This window comes from Nansenia antarctica (assembly GCF_963989245.1).
Source record: "Nansenia antarctica genome assembly, chromosome: 16".
NCBI classification, from domain to species: Eukaryota; Metazoa; Chordata; class Actinopteri; order Argentiniformes; family Microstomatidae; genus Nansenia; species Nansenia antarctica.
Window position 1 is genome coordinate 27398997 of NC_137686.1, and position 17500 is coordinate 27416496.

The 17500-nt window shown below is 46.3% G+C and overlaps 1 pseudogene across 1 annotated transcript in view; it reads left to right on the plus strand.

Moving 5' to 3' along the window:
* The window catches only part of LOC308172213 (protein unc-13 homolog A-like), a 38148-nt pseudogene that overhangs the window by 10126 nt on the left and 10522 nt on the right, over window positions 1-17500 (plus strand). Inside the window, exons 6-15 of the transcript in view lie at window positions 293-378; window positions 634-760; window positions 1318-1414; window positions 4568-4711; window positions 5072-5149; window positions 6328-6405; window positions 13921-14009; window positions 14447-14471; window positions 14652-14770; window positions 15273-15396. The product of the transcript in view is annotated as a protein unc-13 homolog A-like (transcript). The remainder of the gene's footprint in view (window positions 1-292; window positions 379-633; window positions 761-1317; window positions 1415-4567; window positions 4712-5071; window positions 5150-6327; window positions 6406-13920; window positions 14010-14446; window positions 14472-14651; window positions 14771-15272; window positions 15397-17500) is intronic.

The window sequence follows — 17500 nt, forward strand, 5'->3', positions numbered from 1 at the left end:
CCCCTCCCTCCTACACCCCCACCTGTAGAAATCGGAGGATGGGGGCTCATTGGAATCAGGAAACAGTATCGAACGCGTTACGATGAGCCCCTCCGAATCCTCTGATTTCTACCTCCACCGGCCTCTATGGCTGTGCAGTGCTTCTTCCAGTGTCAGTGATTGCTCCCAACAGCAGCATCAACATGATTGCCCCCACACACATATACTGTATACACACACACATACACACACACACACACACACACACATCACCTCCCACAAAAAACGTGTGCTCTCTACTGCCCTCCTACAGGTTTCCACAGGAACTGAACGTGGGCAAGATCAGCGCTGAGGTGATGTGGAACATGTTCGCTCAGGACATCAGATACGCCATGGAGGGTAAGGGTGTGTGTGTGTGTGTGTGTGTGTGTGTGTGTCTGTGTGTGTGTGTGTGTGTGTGTGTGTGTGAGGCTGTGTGCATGTCTGCATGCCTGCGTGCGTGCGTGTTTGTGTGTCTGCTTGTGTATGCGCGTGTTTGCATGTATGTGTGTGTGTGTGTGTGCGCGTGATAAGTGAGAGGACTCATCCCATGATTGTGTGTGTGTGTGTGTGTGTGTGTGTGTGTCTCACCCTGTGGTTGTGTATGTCCACCAGAGCACGAGAAGCATCGTCTGTGTAAGAGTGCAGACTACATGAACCTGCACTTCAAGGTGAAGTGGCTCTACAACGAGTACTGCAAGGAGCTGCCCTTCTTCCAGAAGAGTGTCCCTGAGTACCCCGCGTGAGTCTTCCTCTCTCTCTCTCTCTCTCTATCTCCCTCTCTCTCTCTCTCTCTCTCTCTCTCTCTCTCTCTCTCTCTCTCTCTCTCCCTCTCTCTCTCTCTCTCTCTCTCTCTCTCTCTCTCTCTCTCTATCTCCCTCTCTCTCTCTCTCTCTCTCTCTTATAATTATTATCATCTGCTTATTATCAAGTCCTTTCCACTTTTATTTCTGCACTTGTATTGCACCTTGTTTTTTAGTGTATTTTATCTATTTTATCTGTTTTTTTATCTGTATTTTATCTGTATTTTATCTGTATTTTATCTTGTTTTCTCTTTTTATCTGTTAAGCACTTTGGGCGGCTGTTTGTCGTTGTAAAATTGTGCTGTATAAACATTACTTACTTACTTACTTGATGAATGAATGAATGGACTTTATTGTCATTGCTACAGTACAGGTACCAAACAACGAAATTTAGGAATGACTAAATGGATTTTAGTCATTTAGGATGACTTTAGGATGACTCTGTTTGTCCCGCCCCCCTGCCTCTGTTTGTCCCGCCCCCTCTGCGGCCCCATAGGTGGTTCGAGCCATTTGTCATCCAGTGGTTGGACGAGAACGAGGAAGTGTCCAGAGACTTCCTGCACGGAGCGCTGACCAGGGACACTAAGGACGGGGTAAACACGTCTCTATGTCCTCTGTGATTTGTACTTGATTAGTTGAGTCAGGTGTGGTGGTGGTGGAACAGATCAGATATGTGGAGCGGCTGAGGGAGGAGAGGTTTGAGAACCACTGGACTATGAAAAAGGGTAAACATCTGTCTCTTTCCTCTGTGAGACAGGGTAAACATCTGTCTCTTTCCTCTGTGAGACAGGGGTAAACATCTCTCTCTCTCTTTTCTCTTTTCTCTTTTCTCTCTCTTTCCTCTGTGAGACACTGTCACACCTCACAATTCTTCCACTTTATACATATACGGTACAGTATATATATATATATGTTCTAGAAAATATGACTTCCCCAAGAAATAGCAACTGAAATAGAACATAATATATAAAAGGATTGTGGGTTGAATTCATCTTGTTCCCAGACATGTCCGATATGTCGGTATGCTTCTGAAGATCTGTTGATCAATTAAAAGTTTGGAACACACACACATGCACACACACACACACACATACACACACACACACACACACACACACACACACACACTCATGTCTGACTCAGCACCTGGGCTGACTCAGAGACTGAGATGCAGGTTAGAGGCCTCGGCCGGGTCGATCGATGATGGATCGATACCAGAGAGAGAGAGAGAGAGGGAGAGAGAGAGATGGAGGGATGAGGCAGAGAGAGATGGAGAGAGAGATGGGGGGATGAGGGAGGGAGAGAGAGAGAGAGAGATGGAGGGATGAGGGAGAGATGGAGAGATGGAGAGATGGAGAGAGAGAGATGAAGGGATGAGGGGAGGGAGAGAGAGAGATGAGGGAGGGAGAGAGATGGAGGGATGAGGGAGGGGGGGAGAGAGAAGGAGGGATGAGGGAGGGAGAGAGAGATGGAGGGAAGAGGTAGGGAGAGAGAGGTGGAGGGAGAGAGAGAGATGGAGGGAAGAGGGAGGGAGAGAGAGAGAGAGGAGAGAGATGGAGGGAGAGAGATGGAGGGATGAGGGAGGGAGAGAGAGATGGAGGGATGAGGGAGGGAGAAAGAGATGGAGGGATGAGGGAGGGAGGAGAGAGATGGAGGGATGAGGGAGGGAGAGAGAGATGGAGGGATGAGGGAGGGAGGAGAGATGGAGGGATGGAGAGAGAGGAGAGAGATGGAGGGATGAGGGAGAGAGAGAGAGATGGAGGGATGAGGGAGGGAGGGAGAGATGGAGGGATGAGGGAGAGAGAGATGGAGGGATGGAGAGAGAGAGGAGAGAGATGGAGGGATGAGGGAGAGAGAGATGGAGGGAGAGAGAGATGGAGGGGGGGGAGATGGAGGGAGAGAGAGAGATGGAGGGAGGGAGAGAGAGATGGAGGGAGAGAGAGATGGAGGGATGAGGGAGGGAGAGATGGAGGGAGAGAGAGAGAGATGGAGGGAGGGAGAGAGAGATGGAGGGAGAGAGAGATGGAGGGATGAGGGAGGGAGAGATGGAGGGAGAGAGAGAGAGAGATGGAGAGGGAGAGAGAGAGAGAGAGAGAGAGAGGAGAGAGGAGAGGGAGAGATGGAGAGAGAGGAGAGAGAGAAGGAGGGAGAGAGATGGAGAGGGAGGGAGAGATGGAGGGAGAGAGGGAGGGAGAGGAGAGATGGAGGGAGAGAGAGATGGAGGGGATGAGGGAGGGAGAGATGGAGGGAGAGAGAGAGAGATGGAGAGAGAGAAGGAGAGAGAGAGATGGAGAGAGAGAGAGAGGAAGGAGGGAGAGAGATGGTGGGGAGAGAGTGAGTGATGGTGGGCGAGAGAGTGAGGAGAGAGAGAGTGTGGGGTGAGAGTGATGGAGGGAGAGAGAGAGGAGTGAGTGTGGGAGGTGAGAGAGGTGAGAGAGAGATGGAGGGAGTGAGAGAGAGTGGGAGAGAGGTGAGAGTGAGAGAGATGGGAGGGAGAGAGGAGAGTGAGTGATGAGAGGGGAGTGTGTTGAGTGAGAGATGGAGGGTGAGAGAGTGAGAGAGAGTGGAGAGTGGAGAGAGTGAGAGAGGAGATGGAGGGAGAGAGAGAGAGAGAGAGATGGAGAGATGAGGAATGTCAACTGCAGAGATATGAGATTATACGACACCGCAGCCTGGAGGAGATCAGTCACACACACACACTCACACACACACACACACACACACACACTCACAGACACACACACACACACACACACACAGCACATACACACACACACATACACACAGACACACACACACACACACACACACATCACACACACATACACACAGACACACACACACACACACACACACACACACACACACACACACACATACACACACACACACACACACACACACACACATACACACAGACACACACACACACACACACACACACACACACACACACACACATACACACAGACACACACACACACACACACACACATACACATACATACACACACACACACACACACACACACACACACACACACACACACACACACCTCTGCGGTCCTCTGGGTCTAATTACTGTCGGCCGCGGCACCTTCCTGTCTGCAGCATCAGCAGAACACAGGTCATTAGGCCCCTCCCCCTCCCCCGGGGTCTCCTTAGGCCCCTCCCCCTCCCCCTTGGTCTCATTAGGCCCCTCCCCCTCCCCCGGGGTCTCCTTAGGCCCCTCCCCCCTCCCCCGGGGTCTCCTTAGGCCCCTCCCCCTGGGTCTCCTTAGGCCCCTCCCCCTCCCCCTTGGTCTCCTTAGGCCCCTCCCCCTTGGTCTCCTTAGGCCCCTCCCCCTGGGCCTCCTCAGGCCCCTCCCCCTGGGTCTCCTTAGGCCCCTCCCCCTCCCCTTGGGCCTCCATAGGCCCCTCCCACTGGGTCTCCTCAGGCCCCTCCCCCTGGGTCTCCTTAGGCCCCTCCCCCTCCCCCTGGGTCTCCATAGGTCCTAGCTAATGACCCCTCCCCCTGGGGTCCATACCTGGCTAAAGACAGGCCTCAGACAAGCATTAATTGCCTTGATTTAAGATCTTTAATCGTACTTTTTGCCGTGAAGACGAGGGGTCAGTTTCATATCAAAGCATGCAATTAACTTCTCTCCTTCCTTCCCCCCACACCTCTTTCCCCTACCTCCTCTGTCTCTCCCCCCCCTCTCTCTCCCCCCCCCCCCTCTCCCCCCTCCCCCCCCCTCCCCCCTACAGTTCCAGGTGACGTCGGAGCACGCCCTGTTCTCCTGCAGCGTGGTGGACGTCTTCTCCCAGCTCAACCAGAGCTTTGAGATCATCAGGAAGCTGGAGTGTCCCGACCCCCAGATCTTGGGCAGCTACATGAAGAGATTCGCCAAGGTGAGGCGCCTCTAGTCTGACCAACATGGCAACATGGCAGGAACACCACCTCCTACCTTCCTAACTGGCAACTTCCAACTGACACCTTCCTAACTGGCAACTTCCAACTGACAACTTCCAACTGGCAACTTTCTAACTTTGAATTACAACATTAAATATATTGCACTGACATTTGAACCCTTCCCTCTCTCTCTTCTTCCCTCTCTCTCTCTCCCTCTTCCCCCCCTTCTCTCTCTCCCTCTCCCTCTCTCTCTCTCCCCCTCTCTCTCCCTCCCTCTCTCCCCCCCTCTCTCTCCCCCTCTCTCTCCCTCTCCCTCTCCCCCTCCCCCCCTCCCATCCCTCTCTCTCTCTCTCTCTCAGACCATAGGCAACATCCTCCTGTCGTACGCCGACATCATCGCCAAGGAATTTCCCAACCAGTGTTCCAAAGAGAAAGTGGTGGGTTTGATGTGCTGTGATTCACGAGGGACATTAGCCGTGTGTGTCACCGTTAGCGTTGCCAGATATGGAGCCCCTTATGACAACCAGTATCAAAAAAAGGTTTCAGTGCAATTTCAGTCAGGTTGCCAGATTGGCGTCGGGCCGAGAGACGCCAAATAGAACACTCTGCTTAAATACCCCTGAGTTGTAGAAGAGTCTTTTAGCAGGGCTGCGTTCAGGTTGCCAGATAGTTGCCCTTGAACAGCAAAGCCAGGACATTACACTCCTGTAGTTCTACTGTATCTCTCCATATTGAGCTTCATCACCATAGCCTAGAAAAACAGGCGGCGTGTTGCCAGATTGGCCACGTCGCAGTACAGGTCTGTGACTATTTCCAGCCGAGTGTACCTCAGTACAGAAGCTGTTATTCCCTCAGGCTCTGTGGTGCGTCAGCTGAGCCCAGGTGGTGGAGTGTGTGTGTGTGTGTGTGTGTGTGTTCGGAGGTGTGTGTGTGTGTGTGTGTGTGTGTTCGGAGGTGTGTGTGTGTGTGTGTGTTCGGAGGTGTGTGTGTGTGTGTGTGTGTTCGGAGGTCTGTTTGTGTGTGTGTGTTCGGAGGTGTGTTTGTGTGTGTGTGTGTGTGTGTGTGTGTTTGGAGGTGTGTGTGTGTGTTCGGAGGTGTGTGTGTGTGTGTGTGTGTGTTCGGAGGTGTGTGTGTGTGTGTGTGTGTGTTCGGAGGTCTGTGTGTGTGTGTGTGTGTGTGTGTGTGTGTGTGTGTTTGTGTTTGGGGCGGTGTGTGAGAGAGACAGAGAGACAGTGTGTGTGTGTGGGTGTGTGTGTGTGTGTGTTCGGAGGTGTGTGTGTGTGTGTTTGGGGCGGTGTGTGAGAGAGACAGAGAGACTGTGTGTGTGTGTGTGTGTGTGTGTGTGTGTTTGGGGCGGTGTGTGAGAGAGACAGAGAGACAGTGTGTGTGTGTGGGTGTGTGTGTGTTTGGGTGTGTGTGTGTGTGTGTCAATACTGAGCATCTCTCTCTCTCTCTGCTCTCAGCTGTATATCAGGACTGTCTCCTGATGCAAACCAGCAAGAAAAGAGCTCAGTGTGTGCGTGCATGCGTATGGTGTGTGTGTGTGCGTGTGTGTGTGCGCGTGCGTGCGTATGTGTGTGTCTAATGACATTCCTCTCTCCCTCTCTCCTCTCAGCCCTGCATCATCATCAACAACATCCAGCAGCTCAGAGTTCAGCTGGAGAAGATGTTCGAGGCCATGGGAGGGAAAGACGTGAGTGACTCAGTCAGAGATGATGGTCACATTCATATTCACCACCTGTTTCTCTCAGTCAGAGATGATGGTCACATTCATATTCACCGCCTGTTTCTCTCAGTCAGAGATGATGACCACATTCATATTCACAGCCTGTTTCTCTCAGTCAGAGATGATGGTCACATTCATATTCACCGCCTGTTTCTCTCAGTCAGAGATGATGACCACATTCATATTCACCGCCTGTTTCTCTCAGTCAGAGATGATGACCACATTCATATTCACAGCCTGTTTCTCTGAGGTGGCTGTTCTGATACAGGGTATTCCGCGGTGTCTTGAAAAGTATTAAAAGTTCATAAATCAATTTTGGGAAAATCAAGATCCTTAATAAGTATTAAAAAGTCTTATCACGATTTTATGAGGTCTTGAATTGTGTATTTTTCTGAATTAGACTCTGTCCAAAGAGTTTCAGTCCTAAAAACGTTTAGTAAAAGTTCGTAAATGTATTAGTTTTATTAAAAAACAAAGATGAGACTTCCGGTGGCGCGCGAACAGAGATGGCAGCCTGATAACAGAGCTCCGGTGTCAGCCTTAAATTACCCCTAATTCAAGATATTTTATGCACTCGAATTGATATATATCAACGTAATGATGGAGGGGGACAAATATAAGAGAAAGGGTACTGGGGTTCGAAAGCCATCTGAGAGAATAACTGAGAAAGACGGAGCAGCTAGCAACAGAGCTAACGTTACCCCGACGGAACAAGATGGAGGCTTGAGAGAGAATGAAACGCTGGACTCGATTCGTAAAGTGGTGAGCGAAGTCGTGAATGCGGGTATGACAACTTGGCAAGCTGAATTGAAAAAGGACTTTTCCGAATTCCTCACGGATTTCCGAGAGGACATTAAGAAACAAATGGATGAACTCACGACAGGAGTGAACCAGCAAATCCAAGACGTGATAGGCCGAGTGGAGGGGGCGGAGGAGCGCGTGGGGCAGATGGAGGACGGTGTGGCTGAAATGGAGCGGTGGGACATTGGTGTCAAGGATGCCCTCACCCAGTTACTTGGTAATCAGCGGGCGTTGCAAGATAAAGTGTCTGACTTGGAAGGGAGGTCTAGACGCAACAACATCAGGATCTACGGCATCCCAGAGGACTCGGAGGGTACCTCCGTAGCAGCGTTTGTTGAAAAACTGATAAAGTCAGAATTGGGAGGTGATCTTGACTGTGACCTGGGGATAGAGCGTGCCCACCGTGCCTTGGCGCCCAGACCACCCGGAGGAGCTCCACCGCGATCCATGGTCATCAAGTTCCTCCAGTTTACAGTGAAAGAAAAGGTCCTCTATACCGCCTGGAAAAAGCAACCCACTTACCAAAACAAACGTGTTTTTTTCGACCATGATTATGCGACGGACGTGCAGAACAAAAGGAAGGAATATATACCCATCAAGAAGGCGCTTAAGGAGAGGGGAATACGCTTCCAGACCCCGCTGGCTAGAATGCGTGTCTTTTTTGATACAGGCACCGTCATGTATAACAGCGCGACACAAGCAGCAGAGGACCTGCGGAGACGGGGATTCAACTTGGACGGAGCTGTTCGCGGGACCAAGGACAAGGGCATAACGGAGGAAACGCTGACTCGACTTCTACCGTGGGAAACAACCGAGCCCCGGAGGGGTGGAGCCCAGAACCAACATCAGCAGCAAGTCCGGGAGAGATTGAAGCAGTTTCGTCGGGGCGATGTGGATTCTACAGCAGATAATGAGTGAGTGATTCACTTCAGCCCAGAGACTCTTATTATTATTTTTTCAAGATGTTAACATAGGCTGACACCGACAGTTCATAGACAGTCACTAGACTCTTTTTTTTCCTTCAGCCTATTCGGTCATTGACCAAGAGCCACATCTTTTTTATTTTTTATTTTTGCAACAGAGGGGCCCCACTTAGTGGCCAGCACCCCTCATTACCAAAGGTGATATGTCACCTTTTCCTTCGGAAGTCCAGTTCAGTGTTCAGTACTATTTTTGTGTATTTCATTGTTCATTGTTCATTTTTCAGTACTATGTTTGTGTATTTCATTTACAACTGTTTACTGTAGCGACTGGGAAGCTTTTCATGTACATGATGGAAATATCACATGTTATAACCTAAATGCAAGATATAAGAATAGTTTCTTTTAACGTTAATGGTTTACTTAACCCGATAAAAAGAAGGAAGATCCTAACAAAATTAAAGAAAGATAGAATACAAATAGCATACCTACAGGAATCCCACCTTACCAATACAGAGCATGCCAAATTGAATAAACTGGGTTTTAAATATGTATATTCATCCTCATACGAACCAGGTCATAGGAGGGGTGTAGCCATACTGTTATCAAATACAGTGACCTATGAACACATATCAGAGTTTAAAGATAAAGATGGTAGGTTTATAATGATAATAGGGAAAATAGAGGGAACCCTAGTGAGTTTACTGAATGTATATGCTCCTCCTGGTAGTGACTGGACGTTTTATAGACAGATATTTGATTTAATGGCCACAAAATCTCAGGGAATCTTAATCTGTGGGGGGGACTTTAATGTTCGTTTAAACCCAAGATTGGATGCATCTAGCGGTAATCCAGAGTCAAAACCTATAAGTAGGAAGATAAAAGCATTAATGAAGGAAATGGGAATCATAGATGTTTGGAGAGAATTGTATCCATCCAGCCGGGACTACACCCACTACTCCTCCCCCCATGCCGTATACTCAAGGATAGATTATTTTTTAATTTACAATAGAGACCTACATAGAATAAGTCAATGTGACATAGGACCGATTGCCCTCTCTGATCATAGCCCTATTTACATGTCTGTGTGTCTCAATAGAAAGCCAAGGTCTACAATATGGAGGCTGAATTCAAGTATCCTGAATAACCCAGAGACAAGGGAGGCCATGAAGACTGAAATTAGAACATATCTTGAAATAAACGATAACGGGGAAGTGGCTCCGAATATGCTCTGGGATGCACTTAAAGCAGTAATGAGGGGTAACATCATCGCCACTACTTCACTTATAAAAAAACTTAGAGGACAAAGACTGCATGACCTGGAAATTAAATTAAAACATCTACAAAGACAACACAGTAACAATTTGGATAACAGGGTAAAACAAGAAATGAAAGACATAAGGAACGAGATAAATGAAATAGGCAATCAGGACATACAAAAAAAACTATTATTTACAAAACAAAGATACTATGAAGTAGGTGGAAAATCATTGAAACTCTTATCATATAGACTAAGAAAACAACAAGCAGATAATGCAATCTATAAAATAAGGAACCCCGAATCCGGAGCGATAGAATGTAAGCTAGACAAAATTCAACAGAGTTTCGAAAAGTTCTATAAAACACTATATTCCCAACCACAAGTGGACAACAACCTACAGATTGAGTCATTCCTAGCCTCTCTTGATTTACCCTCTGTCACTAATGAACAAAATAAAGACTTGGTAGCCGAAATAACAATAGAGGAATTACAATCAGCAATTTCGAGATTGAAGGCAAACAAATCCCCGGGTTCAGATGGTTTCACTGCTGAATGGTACAGATCATTTAGAGAACAATTAGCTCCAACATTACTGAAGGCATTTAATTGGGTACTACAGAAAAGGGAAATTCCACCCTCGTGGAGGGAAGCAATAATTTCAGTCATACCGAAGGAAGGGAAAGACAAACTAGATTGTAATAGCTATCGCCCTATCAGTGTTCTCCAGCTCGATTATCGACTGTTTACATCAATACTATCCAGAAGAATAGATAGGATTCTACCTAAACTCATTCATTTAGATCAGACAGGATTCATTAGACAACGGCAAACACAAGACAACATTAGAAGGTCATTGCACATTATCAGACATATCACACAACACGGAATAGAGGCAGCTCTTGTAAGTTTGGACGCTGAGAAAGCTTTCGATTCAGTTAGTTGGACCTTTTTATACAAGGTACTATCGAGATTCGGCTTTCATGAGTCTATTATTGCAACTTTCCAAGCATTATATGATAGCCCATCCGCAAGGATCAAAATTAATGGTGCCCTATCGGGATCCTTCACTCTGGAACGTGGAACCAGGCAGGGATGTCCCGCTTCCCCACTCCTATTCAGCCTTTTTATTGAGCCTTTGAGCCAATGGATAAGGCAAAATGTTGAAATTAAGGGAATAGACATGGCAGCTGGTGAGCATAAACTTGGTCTTTTTGCGGATGACGTCCTGGTATATCTAACACAGCCCACACAGACAATCCCAAAATTGATGGGTTTATTAAAGGAATATGGGACACTTTCAGGTTACAAACTAAATATTCAGAAGACCCAGGTACTAACACTTAACTATGACCCACCCAACGATATTAGAGGGAAATATAACCTGAAATGGGATGCAGATTCAATCAAATACCTAGGTGTTAACCTGCCAAAAGATGTCTCAAAATTATCTGATCTTAATTATGGCCCTTTGAATGTAAAACTAAAATCAGATGTACTACGGTGGAGTCTCATTCCCTTCTTGAGTTTGAGCTCTAGGGTGGAGTCTGTTAAGATGAACATCCTACCAAGGTTACTGTATTTATTCCAGACTCTTCCAGTGGAGATACCTGCTAAGCAATTTATAGAATGGGACAAATTAATATCTAGATATTTATGGCAAGGGAAAAAACCCAGAATCAGATACAAAACTCTACAGTTAAGAAAAGAAAACGGGGGATTTGGCCTTCCTTGTTTACGAGAATACTATTGCGCGGCTCAATTAAGGCCTGTAGTGTGTTGGTGTACTCCATCATACTCTGCAAGATGGAAGGAAATTGAGAGTGCAATGACAGAAGGGGTTCAAATAGCAGCGATAGTTGCAGATAGTGAATTAATAAACAACATGACAAATAAAAATAATCCCTGGATTAACGTGGCTTTGAAGATTTGGCAGGAGACAGTAAAACTGTGTGGTATAAAGGACTCACTTAAAATGCTAAGATGGTGTGCATATGACACAGACTTCCCTCCAAACAAAACAGATGCTAGATTTAAAGTCTGGGTTGGAAAAGGCCTTTCGAACTATTTAACTTTTGTCCACAAGGGGGCATTCCATAGCTTTGAATCGCTACAGAGAAAACATGGTTTGGAACAAAATGATTTCTATAGGTATCTCCAGGTCCGACACCATTTCAATCAGAATTTAGGGGGAGTATCAGAAGAGGGGGTAACAGGAATTATGGAAGTATTTACATCAGCAAGCAAATCATTGATATGCAACAAGGTGGTATCTAGACTATACAATGGCTTCCGCCAGATCAATCTCAAAACAGTCAATACAATATATATTAAAGAGAAATGGGAGAAAGAGGGTAATTTTACTATTTCTGGGGAGGATTGGGACAGATTATGTAAACTACAATGGGAAACGACATGCTCAAATACGTGGCGAGAATTTAGTTGGAAAAACCTTACAAGGTTTTTTATCACCCCCCTACAAAAACGACATCAGGGGACGGGTGTAGCGTGTTGGAGATCCTGTGGACTGAATGAAGCCAATCACTACCATGTATTCTGGGAATGCCCAAATCTAGTCCCATTTTGGCGGGAGATACACAATAATCTGGAAGCTATTTTTGAAATTAACATCCCCTTCAAATGTGACACCTTATACCTGGGAAACATCTCATTCGAAAATTGGGACAATAACGACAGAAAATTGATATTGATACTTCTGGTAGCAAGTAAAAAGGCTATCACAAGAAAATGGTTAAAGCCAGACGTACCCACAGTGGATGAATGGATAGATATAATTCATGATATATATGTAATGGAAAAGATGTCATACTCCCTTAGAATTCAGGTAGAAAAATTCTATCGGATCTGGACGAAATGGACTGGATATGTTAAACCTGTAAGGTCAGATTTCTGTTGAATTGTTAAAAGAACATGAGAGGGTGATGTAATTGTGTTTATTTTCTTGAATCATTTTCTATTCTAATCTATCATATGTAAGATGAAAGCTCCCAAAGTTCACTCGCTATTGTTTTTCTTTTTTCTTTGTTTGTTTTTGTTTTCGTTTTGTCTTGTCTTTACTTTACTTAATATAAAAAAAGAAAAAAAGACTTTGGTCATAGGAACTGAGTTGATTGTGATATGTTGAATGTAATGACGATTGTTGTAACCAATGACCATTGACAATAAAAAGAAAATTTCAAAAAAACAAAAAAAAACAAAGATGAACCGGAAATCCTGTTGTATGATAGTGGTCTAGTCTATTGCAAACTAAAACTGTTAAGTTAAAGGTGTCACTGATGTCAACGGTTACAGCTCGAAGTGGCGGTGAGGTCTGGAATTTTTTTTTTTTTTTTTAAAAAGGTCTTTAAAAAGTCTTAGAAAGGTATTGAAATTAACCTCAAGATTCCTGTATATACCCTGAGTAGATAACATAGACACGGCTGTTCTAGTGTCAACTGTCACTTAGATCCAACTGTCACTTTCAAATTAACCTCAAGATTCCTGTATATAACCTGTGATATGAAATGTGAAAGTGTTACAGTAGCCGGTTAACACTAGAACAGCCCTGGGTGGGGTCATTTGACCCTGTGAGTAAAAGAAATGTTATATCGTTGCACTCGATCAAATTTCAGGACCCTCCTTTCATGACCTTTCCTAGATATGTGCATTCTACCACCCCAGTATCCTTACATTTTCAAAATCACCTCAGGATAAGCTGGTATAAAGGTATTTAGCAGTTTTTCTGTGTAGGAGGCAGGCTAGTTTACAAGACGGACAACTAGTGGTCGTTGTGTGTACGTAGCAGCTTTCCGTTGTAAAGACTATGGTCATTTGACCCCCGAGGCGGCGGATCTTATAGTAGGTAAAAAAGGCACGGCTGTTCTAGTGTTAAATGGGGAACAAGTCCAGACAATGTAATGGATTCGGTGTGTAATCCCATCCACTACTACCTAGTCAGTCAGTGTAGAGTCGTGGTGGGGATTACTCACCGAATCCATTGCATTGCAATGTTTAGGCTTGACTAGCGAGTGTGTCATTGGTTTTCAACAACGTTGACATTTAATTACATTTTTCCGTGTCAAGAAAGTCTGAACATTTTGATTGGTTGCTGAATTGGCTTTCCCGCTTTCGCCAGCTGCTGTCACAAATGTTGTTCCGTTAAATGTGAAAACTGCCCACATCTACTGTCTACAGTCAGTATAGTCAGTCAGGACACATTTGAAGCCTTGTCCTCCATGGATGATGTGATGATGTGATGACATGGGGTAGTGGTGGTCTAGTCTAGTGGATAGTGAGTTGGACTTGTGATTGGAAGGTTGTGAGTTCAAATCCCACCTGAAACCACACCACTACTAGTGTGCCCTTGAGTAAGGCACTTAGCCCTCAGTTACTCCAGGGGGAATGTCCCTATAATTCGTAATTGTAAGTCGCTTTGGATTAAAAGCGTCTGCTAAATGGCAAAATTATTATTATTAATTAAATTACATCACTTCCTGTCCGCAGCTGAACGTGGAGGCCAGCGACTTCCTGAAGGAGCTGCAGGTGAAACTCAACAACGTCATGGACGACCTCAGCCGGATCTTCGCCGTCAGGTCGGTGTGTGTGTGTGTGTGTGTGTGTGTGTGTGTTTGTGTGCATATACGCATATACGCGTGTATGTCTGCGTCAGTGTCTGAATCTGTGTGTGTGTGTGTCCGTCCAAATGACCAAACCAAACCAACCAACAGATGAATGAATGACAGCGTCCCTGTCTGTCTGTCTGTCTGTCTGTCTGTCTGGTGGTTAATCTGTCTGTCTGTCTGTCTGTCTGGTGGTTAATCTGTCTGTCTGTCTGTCTGTCTGGTGGTTAATCTGTCTGTCTGTCTGTCTGTCTGTCTGTCTGTCTGTCTGGTGGTTAGTTTGACAGTGTCCCTGTCTGTCTGTCTGTCTGTCTGTCTGTCTATCTGGTCGTTAATTTGACAGCCTGTCTGTCTGTCTGTCTGTCTGGTGGTTAACCTGCCTGTCTGTCTGTCTGTCTGTGTGTGTGTAGTTTCCAGCCCCAGATCGAGGAGAATGTGAAGCAGATGGGCGACATCCTGTCTGTCTGTCTGTGTGTGTGTTAACCTGTCTGTCTGTCTGTCTGTCTGTCTGGGTGTTAACCTGTCTGTGTGTGTGTGTGTGTGTGTGTGTGTGTGTGTGTGTGTGTGTGTGTGTGTGTGTGTGTGTGTAGCTTCCAGTCCCAGATCGAGGAGAACGTGAAGCAGATGGGCGACATCCTGGCGCTGGTGAAGGGGAACACCGTCCCCGCCAACGGCAACGTGATCCAGGAGGCCGACAACGTCCTGCAGCCCATCATGGACTTCCTGGACATCAAGTATGACACACACACACACACACACACACACACACACACACGCACGCAGACACGCACAGTATCTGTATGTATTATCACACACAGTTTGCTAACTAGAATTTAGAATTTGCCATTTAGCAGACGCTTTTAATCCAAAGTGATTTACAATTACAGATTCCAGGGTCATTCCCCCTGGAGTAACGTAGGGCTAAGTGTCTTACTCAAGGGCACACTAGTGGTGGTGGTGTTTCCCGCGGGATTTGAACTGACAACCTTCCGATCACCAGTCCCAACTCACTACTATCCACTAGACCACCTACTTTCAGCTGGGAACAGGAAGTGATGTCATGGGCGTACGTAATTGTGTGTGTGTGTGTGTGTGCGTGTGTGTGTGTGTGTGTGTGTGCGTGTGTGTGTGTGTGTGTGTGTGTGCGTGTGTGCGTGTGTGTTTGTGTGTGTGTGTGTCTCCCATGTGTGTGTGTGTGTGTGTCCGTGTGTGCGTGTGTGTGTGTGTGTCCTCCAGCCTGTCCCTGTTCGCTAAGATCTGTGAGAAGACGGTGTTGAAGCGTGTCCTGAAGGAGCTGTGGAAGCTGGTGATGAACACCATGGAGAAGACCATCGTCCTGCCTCCTCTCACTGACACGACCGTACGTAACTACCTCCTCTCACTGACACGACCGTACGTAACTACCTCCTCTCACTGACACGACCGTACGTAACTACCTCCTCTCACTGACACGACCGTACGTAACTACCTCCTCTCACTGACACGACCGTACGTAACTACCTCCTCTCACTGACACGACCGTACGTAACTACCTCCTCTCACTGACACGACCGTACGTAACTACCTCCTCTCACTGACACGACCGTACGTAACTACCTGGTCTCACTGACACGACCGTACGTAACTACCTCCTCTCACTGACACGACTGTACGTAACTACCTCCTCTCACTGACACGACTGTACGTAACTACCTCCTCTCACTGACCACACCGTACGTAACTACCTCCTCTCACTGACACGACCGTACGTAACTACCTCCTCTCACTGACACGACCGTACGTAACTACCTCCTCTCACTGACACGACCGTACGTAACTACCTCCTCTCACTGACACGACCGTACGTAACTACCTCCTCTCACTGACACGACCGTACGTAACTACCTCCTCTCACTGACACGACCGTACCAGTGGTGGCTGGTGATAAACATTTTGGGTGGGGCACAGGTTATGGGGGCATGCTCTATCAACTTTAAAATCTGGATTTACAGTCGATTTTAGCATGAGAATATATATATAACTTAATTATTTGTATATATAACTTATTAAAGGGCAAACTGCAAACACAACAAAAATATGATGCACAACAACTGACAAATCAACTGGAATAGTCTTTGTTAGCAGAGTAGACCTAATGTTAACAGAATGGACTTATACCCTTTGTCTATCTGTGCAGCGGTAAGGTGAATAATTCTAGCAGTACTGTCCAGACAGTTGTCTTGTTTAGCCATTCAACTAGGCATTATTTATTCAATGGAGAAAGACATGGAACACAATGCAATTGTGATAATAAATGTGTTCTTTGTGACTTCTTTAATTAAATTAAAGTGTACCTTTCTATTATCATACAATATTTCCTTGAACATGTAAACTCTATAATCATACAGTTGTCTTTCTATTAGTTGTCTCTGTCATACTGAACTGTTTGTTATCATCCTGAACTATCTCTGTTGCTCACCTCAGTTCTGTCTCTATTGCTCTCCTCTCCTGTTGTCTGTCTCTCTGTTGCTGTCCTCTCCTGTTGTCTGTCTCTCTGTTGCTGTCCTCTCCTTGTTGTCTGTCTCTCTGTTGCTGTCCTCTCCTGTTGTCTGTCTCTCTGTTGCTCTCCTCTCCTGTTGTCTGTCTCTCTGTTGCTCTCCTCTCCTTGTTGTCTGTCTCTCTGTTGCTGTCCTCTCCTGTTGTCTGTCTCTCTGTTGCTGTCCTCTCCTGTTGTCTGTCTCTCTGTTGCTCTCCTCTCCTTGTTGTCTGTCTCTCTGTTGCTGTCCTCTCCTGTTGTCTGTCTCTCTGTTGCTGTCCTCTCCTGTTGTCTGTCTCTCTGTTGCTCTCCTCTCCTTGTTGTCTGTCTCTCTGTTGCTGTCCTGTTGTCTGTCCGAATATCGGTTGTTAAGTCGCGACGTGTTTCCGGGTCCAAAGTTGGCTGAGGCGCTGTCTTCGAAATGCCGCAATAATAATATTAATTAATTATATTTATATAGCGCTTTTCCGAGGCTCAAATACCCTGACAATATGGGGAAAACGAGAAAGTGCTGTGTCCCTTGTTGTATGAATAGATCCCAGTCTAAAAAACGATTGAACTGTCATTCTACCGCTGTAGTTCACAGGTACTCTGGTGCGGAGAATTTCTGGTTTGGAGCCGGAAATTGCAAAACGTCACATTTGACGTCAGACTTAACAACCGGATATTCAGGGCTCTCAAGTCTCACACATTTTTTTATTTTTACTACCCCTAGTGGTAGTGGCCCTAGGCTGCAGCCTAGGTAAGCCTATAATCTGCGCATGCTCAGGGCGCATTTTTCTGCGCCCCGGCCGGGAAATAGGAGACAGCCAATTGGAGCGCTGCTACAGCTCACGTGTAAGCCAAAAGTATTTGGACTGCCATAGACTTGCATTCGGCCGGCGTCCCGACTCCTCCCCTATGTATTTCCACAGTGAATTTTACACACACACACAGATAAAATGTTTAT